A 10,000-nucleotide genomic window follows, 5' to 3' on the forward strand; every position below is an offset into this window, starting at 1 on the left:
GAGGGAGTGACAGAGACAGAGACAGACAGAGAGACACAGACAGAGAGAGGCAGAGAGACAAAGACAGAGACAGAGACAGAGAGAGAGAGAGAGAGAGAGAGAGAGAGAGAGAGAGAGAGAGAGAGAGAGAGAGAGAGAGAGAGAGAGAGAGAGAAAGAGACAGAGTGAGAAAGAGATTGAAGGGACATCACGGATATGACGATAAAGTAGACACTTTAGCATGACGGCAGGGAGAGAGTCGATACAGGGGTGAGGGACGACAGGGGGGATTTGGACCATGAGCGATGGTTTTGTATGAGGTCACGGAAAAGGGGATGTAACACAATTTACTCCACAAATGAAAAAGATAGTGTAATGGGGAAATGGCGCCCTGACGCGTTTCTCTGAGCGCTGCTTACACACGGAATGCAACGTTTAAAACGACACTGCATGTTTCTGCAGAGTACTCGCATAAGGCTGTCATGGGAATATTGGAGTAAGCATGTAAGTGTGGGTGCCAGTGTGCTCTGTTCAATGATAAACATGTGACTGACAGGGCATCAGGAAACTAGATAAACACAGCCAGGTACACAGTCGGTCGATTCATTCAGTGCATGTGCACTGGGGATTATCGTGTTTCTCTGGGCTCCAAAAAAAGAAGAGAGTGCCTGCTGCGATGAAAGGAGAAGTTTGGTTCATAATCTGTCTTTGAGCTTTGCGGTGCTATGGTGAAAAAAACAAAACAACAACATTTTCCTCTAACCCCGTCGCCACAGGAGAGAAACTAAGTTGTTATCGTGCTACACAGACTTTCTTACTTTACACCGTTTATTATTTCAAACAAAGGCTTCTGATTATTCCAAATCAGTGATCACTGTAATAAAATGCCCGAACACAAATGTTTAACTGGAGGGATGGAGAAAGAAGCATTGAAGCTGTGGACGATGAATTATGGACGTTGAACAAAAGGAAATACATAATAAATACATATATATATATAAGTCTTTATTGAATACAGAACCTGCAGCATTCAATCACCGTAAAAAATACATTTCAATAGCGAATGAAGATTAGAATGAGGTGGACAGTGAATAAGAGTGAATACAAATTAATATGAAAAGAGTGAGGGAGGAACCAGTTTCATGTTGAATGGGGAAACAAATGATAAGCCTTTATTTTCCTCTACCAGTCAGACGGATGTATCGTATTTGACACTGTGGGTATAGCTTACGTGACTCTCGACTGTAACTCAAACAGAGCAAAATAAATTGATCGTAACTCAAAACTGAGTTCAGGATGCTTCTCTCGTGCTATTCGATACACTGTAGTCAAAAACATCTCATCCAACTTCAGTGTGTTGAAGAGAATTGATATAGCAGAGGGGAAACTAAGGGCAGATAATCAACATATCATCTGCCAATAACAAATCTATAAACAATGACAATGCTACAATATATTATTGTGACTATTGACTATTATAATAATTGCATATACAACCACCAGTGTTGTTTTTTGCAGGCAGTGTCTTGTAAGTACAGTCTATGTTCTCCACATCACTTTACCAGAGCACATTTCCAAATATTAATTGTATCATTATATTTTTTTATCACCAATAAACCGTATTTAGTTATTTATAAAAACTTGTCTTATAATTCTCCTTGGCCTGAAGTGAGACATACGATGACTCTCGTTCAATCATTCCCCTCCCCAGTTTGAGGGCCTGCGGTGGACACTGCCAAACACAGCATTGTGGATAATTGCCTGAAACCAAAAATAGGCCCCTGCAGTCTTGTTGCTAAGCTATGACTGAACAGCACCAAGCCATGATTGTAGCGGCCAGCACACATCAGCAGGGCTCTGTGTTGTCCAACAGACCTCAGACACATGCAGGAATAAGGTTGATTAATGTATCTTTGCAATATATAATTAATGATGGAGCAACTATTATAGCATGATACCACTGAAATATTGTATATACTATAATATAGTTAGTTAATCCACCATTCCACCTTTTAGTGGACCTCACGTGTTTTTTTACGCTATGTACACCTTCATGAAAAGGTGTGTCTGTGTATGGGCTCAAACTACTGAGCTGGGTCTCAGAGACCCTGGACCCCAGCACGGCGACGCAGGGGGACTGTTTATCATTCAGGACGGGCAGCTTTAATCTTTGGACCATAAACCAACCCTTAAAGCATCTCAGAGGCAAAGCCCAGGAAATTACTGTGTCGGGTGGCATGTCCAAACAATACGCCCGGCTCCTGTTGCTACGGATATCCGGAGGGGTTCTCGATGAAGTTAGCATGGATTAGACTCTCTGCTTCTCCCAGTCCGTCTGCAAACACAATCAAATATCTACGTGCCCTTCTCCAACTCTCTCTCTCTCTCTGTCTTCCTCTCTCTTTCGCTCTCTCTCTCCCTCGCCCTCTTCCTCTCTCTCTCGCTCTCTCTCTCCCTCTCCATCTTCCTATCTCTCTCTTTTTCCCTTTCTCTCCCTCTACATCTCTCTATCTCTCTCTCTCTCTCTCTCTCTCTCTCTCTCTCTCTCTCTCTCTCTCTCTCTCTCTCTCTCTCTCTCCTCTCTCTCTCTCTCTCCCCCCTTACCTCACCTCTCTAACCACCCCCTCAAGGTTCAAAATAGGCCAGGGTTCTAATCCAATCACAGAGCCACATCGTTCACTAGTTGGATCGATAGGAAGACATAACACTAGCCTAAGGAATGATGCTCAAAGTACCGCAAAATAAAAGTCGTCCTCATTCAACATCAGTCTGTCAGTCTGACACATCTCCTGTGTTTTGTGCCTGTATGTTTTGTAATTTTACTGTATCATATAAAAACGAAGAACACTATTTAATATAGATAATATTTAAAAGATTGAATTGGTGATGATCCAACTTTGCATGCAAGCCAACACGCACACTCACGCACGCAGACACGCACACACACACACACACACACACACACACACACACACACACACACACACACACACACACACACACACCCACCCACCCACACACTAAAAGCAGTAGCTAACATGTTCAGACATAATCAGATTAGTGTTGGAGATGCATCGCAGCGAGGCGACAAACACTATTAATTATTCACAACACAGCTGAGTGTAAAGGAGAGGGACCAGAAAATATATATAATTTTCAATAAACCCACGCACACACACACAAACACACACAAAAACACCTTCCTCTTCCCCGCTCAGACACTTTGCCAGACTGGACGGCTTGCAGGAGGTAATAGTTGTTGACAGCTTCTCGCTTGCCCCGAGTGAAGAGATCCAGGGGGGAACCCGACATGACGGGAACCCTACTCTCACGCCCCTGAACTGTCAAAGCGGGAGGCGCCGCACACTCATACACACACCGCGACACACAAACATACCAGGACACACAGACCCACGGACACACCGCAGTGACACCAGCGAGGTTGTAGGTTTTAATCCAAAATGTTTGGTGGTTCCCTTTGGGGGACCGCAATCAAGGAGTTTGTTTTGTGTTGAGGTGGTGTGTGTGTGTGTGTGTGTGTGTGTGTGTGTGTGTGTGTGTGTGTGTGTGTGTGTGTGTGTGTGTGTGTGTGTGTGTGTGTGTGTGTGTGTGTGTGTGTGTGTGTGTGTGTGTGTGTGTTCAAAGTGTGTTTAGTAAGCGACTTAGTTATACTCACTCTTCACTCACTGAAAACATCAACGCAATGTCACAAATTACATTTTGAATTCCTACTCAGAACAAAAACAGGAACCATGGCAGATATTATTGGCAGGCATGGCCCATCCACTGTCTTTGACCAGAACCAAGTCAAAACAATGCACCTGCTGACATTTTGGCTGCAAGGTTGTAAAAGACTCCAACGAGGAGCAAGGGTTTTACCCTGGAATGATGATAAACCATAAAAGGTTGTTATGGTCCTGAGGTGTTCTGCTGTAAGCCATGGGGGTACATTTATGTAATGATCACCCCTCGCAGCTAATTATAGATGATAAAGGGTGCTATTAGCTGGTGTGTGAATATAAAACGAGGAGGATATTGCCCAAAGCCTAACTATCACCCAGGGGTGACTTCATTTAATTACACCACCTGCTTAATGTCTCTCATAACAACCTTGATTTGGCCGGCTGCTGTTCAATAATGTGCGGTCCCTTCAACGGCCAACGCCTCGCACCTGAAACACCTCTATTTGGGCCACTGCCCTCTGCTCCTCCAAGGAATGGCCTTCTCTGCTTTGTCCAGACGTCTTCGAAAATCAATTCTTTCCAAGGAGGCGCTAAGTAGTATTTTAGTTTGTTGCTCCGAAAAAATCGCTGAGCGCATTATTCATGAGTTTCCATTTATGCCACCGGTAGAATGTCAAAGAATGACAAAAAGTGTTAATAATAATTCTGTGAATCTGGCTCCTTGAAACAGGACAACTTCCTCTGCTGTTTGTGTGTGTGTGTGTGTGTGTGTGTGTGTGTGTGTGTGTGTGTGTGTGTGTGTGTGTGTGTGTGTGTGTGTGTGTGTGTGTGTGTGTGTGTGTGTGTGTGGTGTGTGTGTGTGTGTGTGTGTGTTTGTGTGTGTGTGTGTGTGTGTGTGTGTGTGTGTGTGTGTGTGTGTGTGTGTGTGTGTGTGTGTGTGTATCTGTCTGTGACTGAGTTAGAAGGACAGAGAGAGAGAGAGAGAGAGAGAGAGAGAGAGAGAGAGAGAGAGAGAGAGAGAGAGAGAGAGAGAGAGAGAGAGAGAGAGAGTATGTTTGTGTCCCTTCACATCTAGTCACTTATTATTCATCAAGCTACATTTTTGGTATACTGATTAAGAAACAAAACTGTATGTCCAATTGAATCCACAACAGTGCATACAAATCATGCACACTCTATCCATACACAATGCATACTCCCAGAGCCCACATCATCTTCTTTTTTCCCCCAATTATTATCAATATTTATCTACTTTAAATTAATTTAGCAATAAACTTGGCAACAAAATCATCATTCAGCTCTTAACAAAATCCAAATCCAGCCATTTTGGTTTGGTTAAAGTCGAGGTTTGTCAAAGCAATTATACATGGCAAGAAAATAGATTAGGAATACGCTCAATTAAATCAGTGTTGAAACAATTCCAAATATATCTTTGATATCAACATCGGCGGGCTCCTGATGCAAATAGGGGGACGGAACAGGTTCTAGATGAAGTTGTATGGATTACAGGCTGTTAAAGGATTAACCAAGGAGCGCTTTTACCTCATCAGCAACAGATACAGCAGTGGTCAATATGAGAATTTGGAAGAAAACCCACGAACACATTACAAACCGTTTCAGAATCCAACCTCTGGTTACATCAGAACTTGGGTTGCTAGATCTATGACAGATTATGTACCCATCATACAGACATATTTCGTTTTACACTTGGTTAGACAATCGTGATACACTCACAGTTCTGAAGTCTCTGATTCATGTATTGTTCTTCTGTTCTGCAAATAATGGCAAGGAATTAATAAACAATAAACTGAATGTTTTTTTGGTAAGGGGGTAGGTTAAATATAGAGATCCATCTGTTGACTAACAGAAGGCGTAGGTTATCACAAAACATCTAGGCCCACATTATCCACAGCTCCCCATGTAAATGCTAAGTGCGTACAATCAATTGTGTGCGAATTGCAGAGCTGACGTTGTGCATTCTCTAGAACTGCTGAGGCACGCGAGGCAGATACGCCATTCATCTATTCTGCAAGTGCTAGTGTAAGTACTCTCTCCAAGGATCAACCAACAGAACCCGGGTGCAACGCAAACATTCCATACAGCTGCGGAAAACGTACAAGCCCTTTTGTTTGTACAAAAATGTAAGAGGCTGCCAATGTATGCTTTTCTTGGGCCATATAACGGTTTTTATTGGCCCATATAAGGACATGTGTTGGCAAGTATAAGGGCGTGTGTAGGCCCATATAAGGGCGTGTGTTGGCCAATATGAGGGCATGTGTTGGCCCATATAAGGGCGTGTGTTGGCCAATATAAGGGGCGTGTGTTGGCCCATATAATGTCGTGTGTTGGCCAATATAAGAGTGTGTCTTGGACCATATAAGGGCGTGTCTTGGGCCATATATGGGCATGGGCTGGCATATATAAGGCAACTTTCTGCTGCCTAAATTAAAGAAGGACCCTTCAAGGATGCTTGCAAAACAATCCTATGTCTCTCTCCAATCGGGGTGGGGGGTGAAATGTTTTTCTAAATGTTTTTTGTATCGTGCACACATGCACGATACATAGACATGCACAGGCACGATGACATGCACACACACGCCCACACACAAAACACAGACTAAACATCGTGTCAGGCCACTCACACCCCACTGCCTGCTAATTCCCCTCACCTGTCTCTAATCACCGTCATCTGGCTGCTCTGCAGATATTAAAGACTCTTTTCCCTGCGCCTCGGGCCCCATCAGCCCCCTGGGGCCTCTCCTCTCACCCCCACAGTCATGTGTTTGGGTCTATTTACGACCTTCATCCGCTGCTCAACTTTGATGTTATTCATTTCCAACCTTGAGTTCTGCCTGTGCATTTTCTTTTGTGCTGATGCTGATGAGGTTTTATACAAGGACGTCATGATCTGCTTCAACTGTAGACAGTCCCCCGCTAGGATATCATTACGCACGCACATACTCATGCACGCACACACACGTACACATACACAAACACGTACAGAGGCAGATGCACAAAAACAAATACACACACACACACACACACAGGCAGATGCACAAAAAGAAATGCACACACACACGCACACACAAGAACACACAAACACTTCTCCCCACACAAACACACACGCACACACACCTGCATGCAGGCAGACTCACACACAAAGACACACACTCACGCAGATAAACTCAGGCAAACGCAGACACACACACACACACACATACACAGACAATCACACACAGACAGACACCATGCTGTGTACACTCGTGTGCACACAAACCGTATGTCTGGTTGCCCGCCTACATCATCACACTGAACACAGACTAAGTTTGTGTGTGTGTGTGTGTGTGTGTGTGTGTGTGTGTGTGTGTGTGTGTGTGTGTGTGTGTGTGTGTGCGTGCGTGCGTGCGTGCGTGCGTGCATGCGTGTGTGTGTGTGTGTGTGTCTTTGTATGTGCCCTCTCACTTGAACACACACACCTGTACTCAGACACACACACACACACACTCGCACACACACACACACACACACACACACACAAAAACACACACACAAATGTACAAATGTCACGGCCGAGCGAGGGGAAAATGCAGGCAGTTGATAAAGCGACAGATTATCAGGTGCTCTAATGACCTGCAAGAGGCTGACTCATAACACCCACACACATTACTGTGCTGTGTGTGTGTGTGTGTGTCTTTGTGTGTGGATGTGTGTGTGTTTGTATGTGTGTGTTTCTCAGGGGGGGTGGGATGCTGTGAGAATTACTTTAGAAAGGAAGGCGGAACACATGCTGGTTGGTGCACACACAAACACAAACACACACACACACACACACACACACACACACACACACACACACACACACACACACACACACACACACACACGCACACACACCCACACACACACACACACACACACACACTCACACACGTATTCCCGCCCCAATCATAATCAGTGGAATGTTTGTCTTCTGTGTCGGAGTGACCGTTCGGATTCATGCATAAACTATCTCAGCCAGCTTACACATGGATGTCTGAACGTTTTAGCTAATTTGACGAAATATTATGACGTTATATTTATCTGGTTATTATTTTAGATATGAATATTTATTTATTTGCTTTTACATTTTTCTTATTCTTTCTTGTTCTTTTCTTGCCCTTTTATTCTTAATAAAATGAACACAAGGTCGTTTCCATGTGATTTCTGATGTGCTGCATCGTTTTTACTTCTCCTTATGGCTCTCGGTTATATCAGAAGATTAAAGCTGAACAAATGAACATCAAGGTGAAATTGCAGCAGTGAGAACAACATATTTTGATTGACAATAATAATATGCTTTCTTTTAGTCTTTTTCCTAATGTTTCCCTCACACAGCAAGACACACAGAAACACAGAGCAAGCGTCATGCATTATAAGGATGCTTACCGCACACACACACACATACACAAACACACAAACACACGCACGCACACACATGGATCCTCTTCCCTCTGGCGGGCCTGTTAATGGCGGCGCAGGCCCGCCTGAAACCTGATTCCCATTTCCCTGTCCTCTGAATCAGATAAGACGACCGAATCACATTTTCTTTGTATCACTTGACAAAGAGTCAATTCTGTTTGAGGTTATTATTCTTCACTTACTGCGTCTTTTGTATTTCCCAGTGGCGATTGTCGGTAACCTGGCAATATATTAGCATAAAAGGATTCTATAATTACATATGCACATCATCAACACGGTGTTCATAATAACGTTCAGCACTTACTGGTGGCTTTCGGACCAGCGACGGCTGACTAACCGCTTATTGACTGTTTGCTCATGCGAAAGATAAGAGTCTATAAAATGTAAATACTAAACCCTGCGGTTGGCGAGCATTAACTTCAGCCCGGCCCAGAGTTCAAGTCCCTTAATAATGCAGGGGAGTTAAAATCAATGACTTCAGTGTTGGCATGATGTGTATACCCGGTAGCTGGTCGATGTAAAGGCATGGTCAAAACTCTGAACCCAAATGGAACCGGTTCTGTAGCTGGGTGAGCATCTACTGTATGTTATGTCAACATTCAACAGAGACGTTGAAAAAGTATACCCCTAAATACGAGATTCTCATGCCACACAACCCCGCTAGCTCCTGAGCAAGCGTGTGTGACTATCCAACACACTTTGTATTTACTGGATGTGTTACACCCATGTGACACAGACTCTGTCAAACAACATGACAAGCCTTTAGGCCAGATTGGCCCCCAAAGTGCTGCCATTACAGAGGAGCGAGCAGAGAGCAACAAGCTCACAATCAACACGAGAACTCCCTCCATGAGCCCCACAAAGCACGGCGCTCAAAACCAGATTGAGGTAATTCAAAATCTTTGTTGTTTTGTTATTATTATTGCGTGAAATTATAAAGTATACTTTTCCAAATAGAATTTCAAGGCTTGTGTATCTCACTCGAAACATATGGATGCATTCTGGTCCAAATAATAAGTCTCTGTTACAGCCAGCTACACAGAGAGATACATGGGCACACACACACAGACACACACCCTAACACCTGGCAATATGCCAAAGGAAATGTAGAAGCAAGGTAGGGTAGAGGGGATCAAATAAAAAAATGACATAATCTGTTTATACCTTGCCACACCCCTTGATAACGTGGGCTAAACGAACACACAAACACACACGCACAGACTCACACACACACGCACGTGGGGACCACACACACACACACACACACACACACACACACACACACACACACACACACACACACACACAAACACACAAGCACACACACACACACACACACACACACACACACACACACACACACACACACACACACACACACACACACACACACACACACACACTGCAGTGTGCAGACACAGAATCTCAGAAAGCAGTTTGATGCACAGAAGACAAACCCATTCTTCATCTGCACATTGCAGTGCTATCCTACAGGGAAGTGTATGCATGCATGTTTGTGTATTCTGTACTGTGTGTGTGTATTTTCAGTGTGCGTTTCAGTGGGTCTTGTGTGGGTGGACAGTGTGTTGTTTGCAAGGCCACTGCAAAGGGCAGCTGGACATCTCTGCCCGGTAGCTGTCTTGTCCTTTCGTCAAGCTTTACATAATATTTTCCTCTTGCTTTCCAAATTCTCTCCATCATTTTTTAAAGAGTCCCAATCTGTGATGCAAACTCTGTCTTTCTGTCTCTGTCCGTCTCTCTCTTCTAGCCATTCCCTCTCTCTCTCCTCTCATACGATAGATACTGCGATATTCACGTTATATACATCTGTTTGAACATGTATTTAAATGTTTGTTATGTGTAAAATACTGTACAATAGG

Source organism: Gadus chalcogrammus, chromosome 4 (assembly GCF_026213295.1).
Source record: "Gadus chalcogrammus isolate NIFS_2021 chromosome 4, NIFS_Gcha_1.0, whole genome shotgun sequence".
NCBI classification, from domain to species: domain Eukaryota; kingdom Metazoa; phylum Chordata; class Actinopteri; order Gadiformes; family Gadidae; genus Gadus; species Gadus chalcogrammus.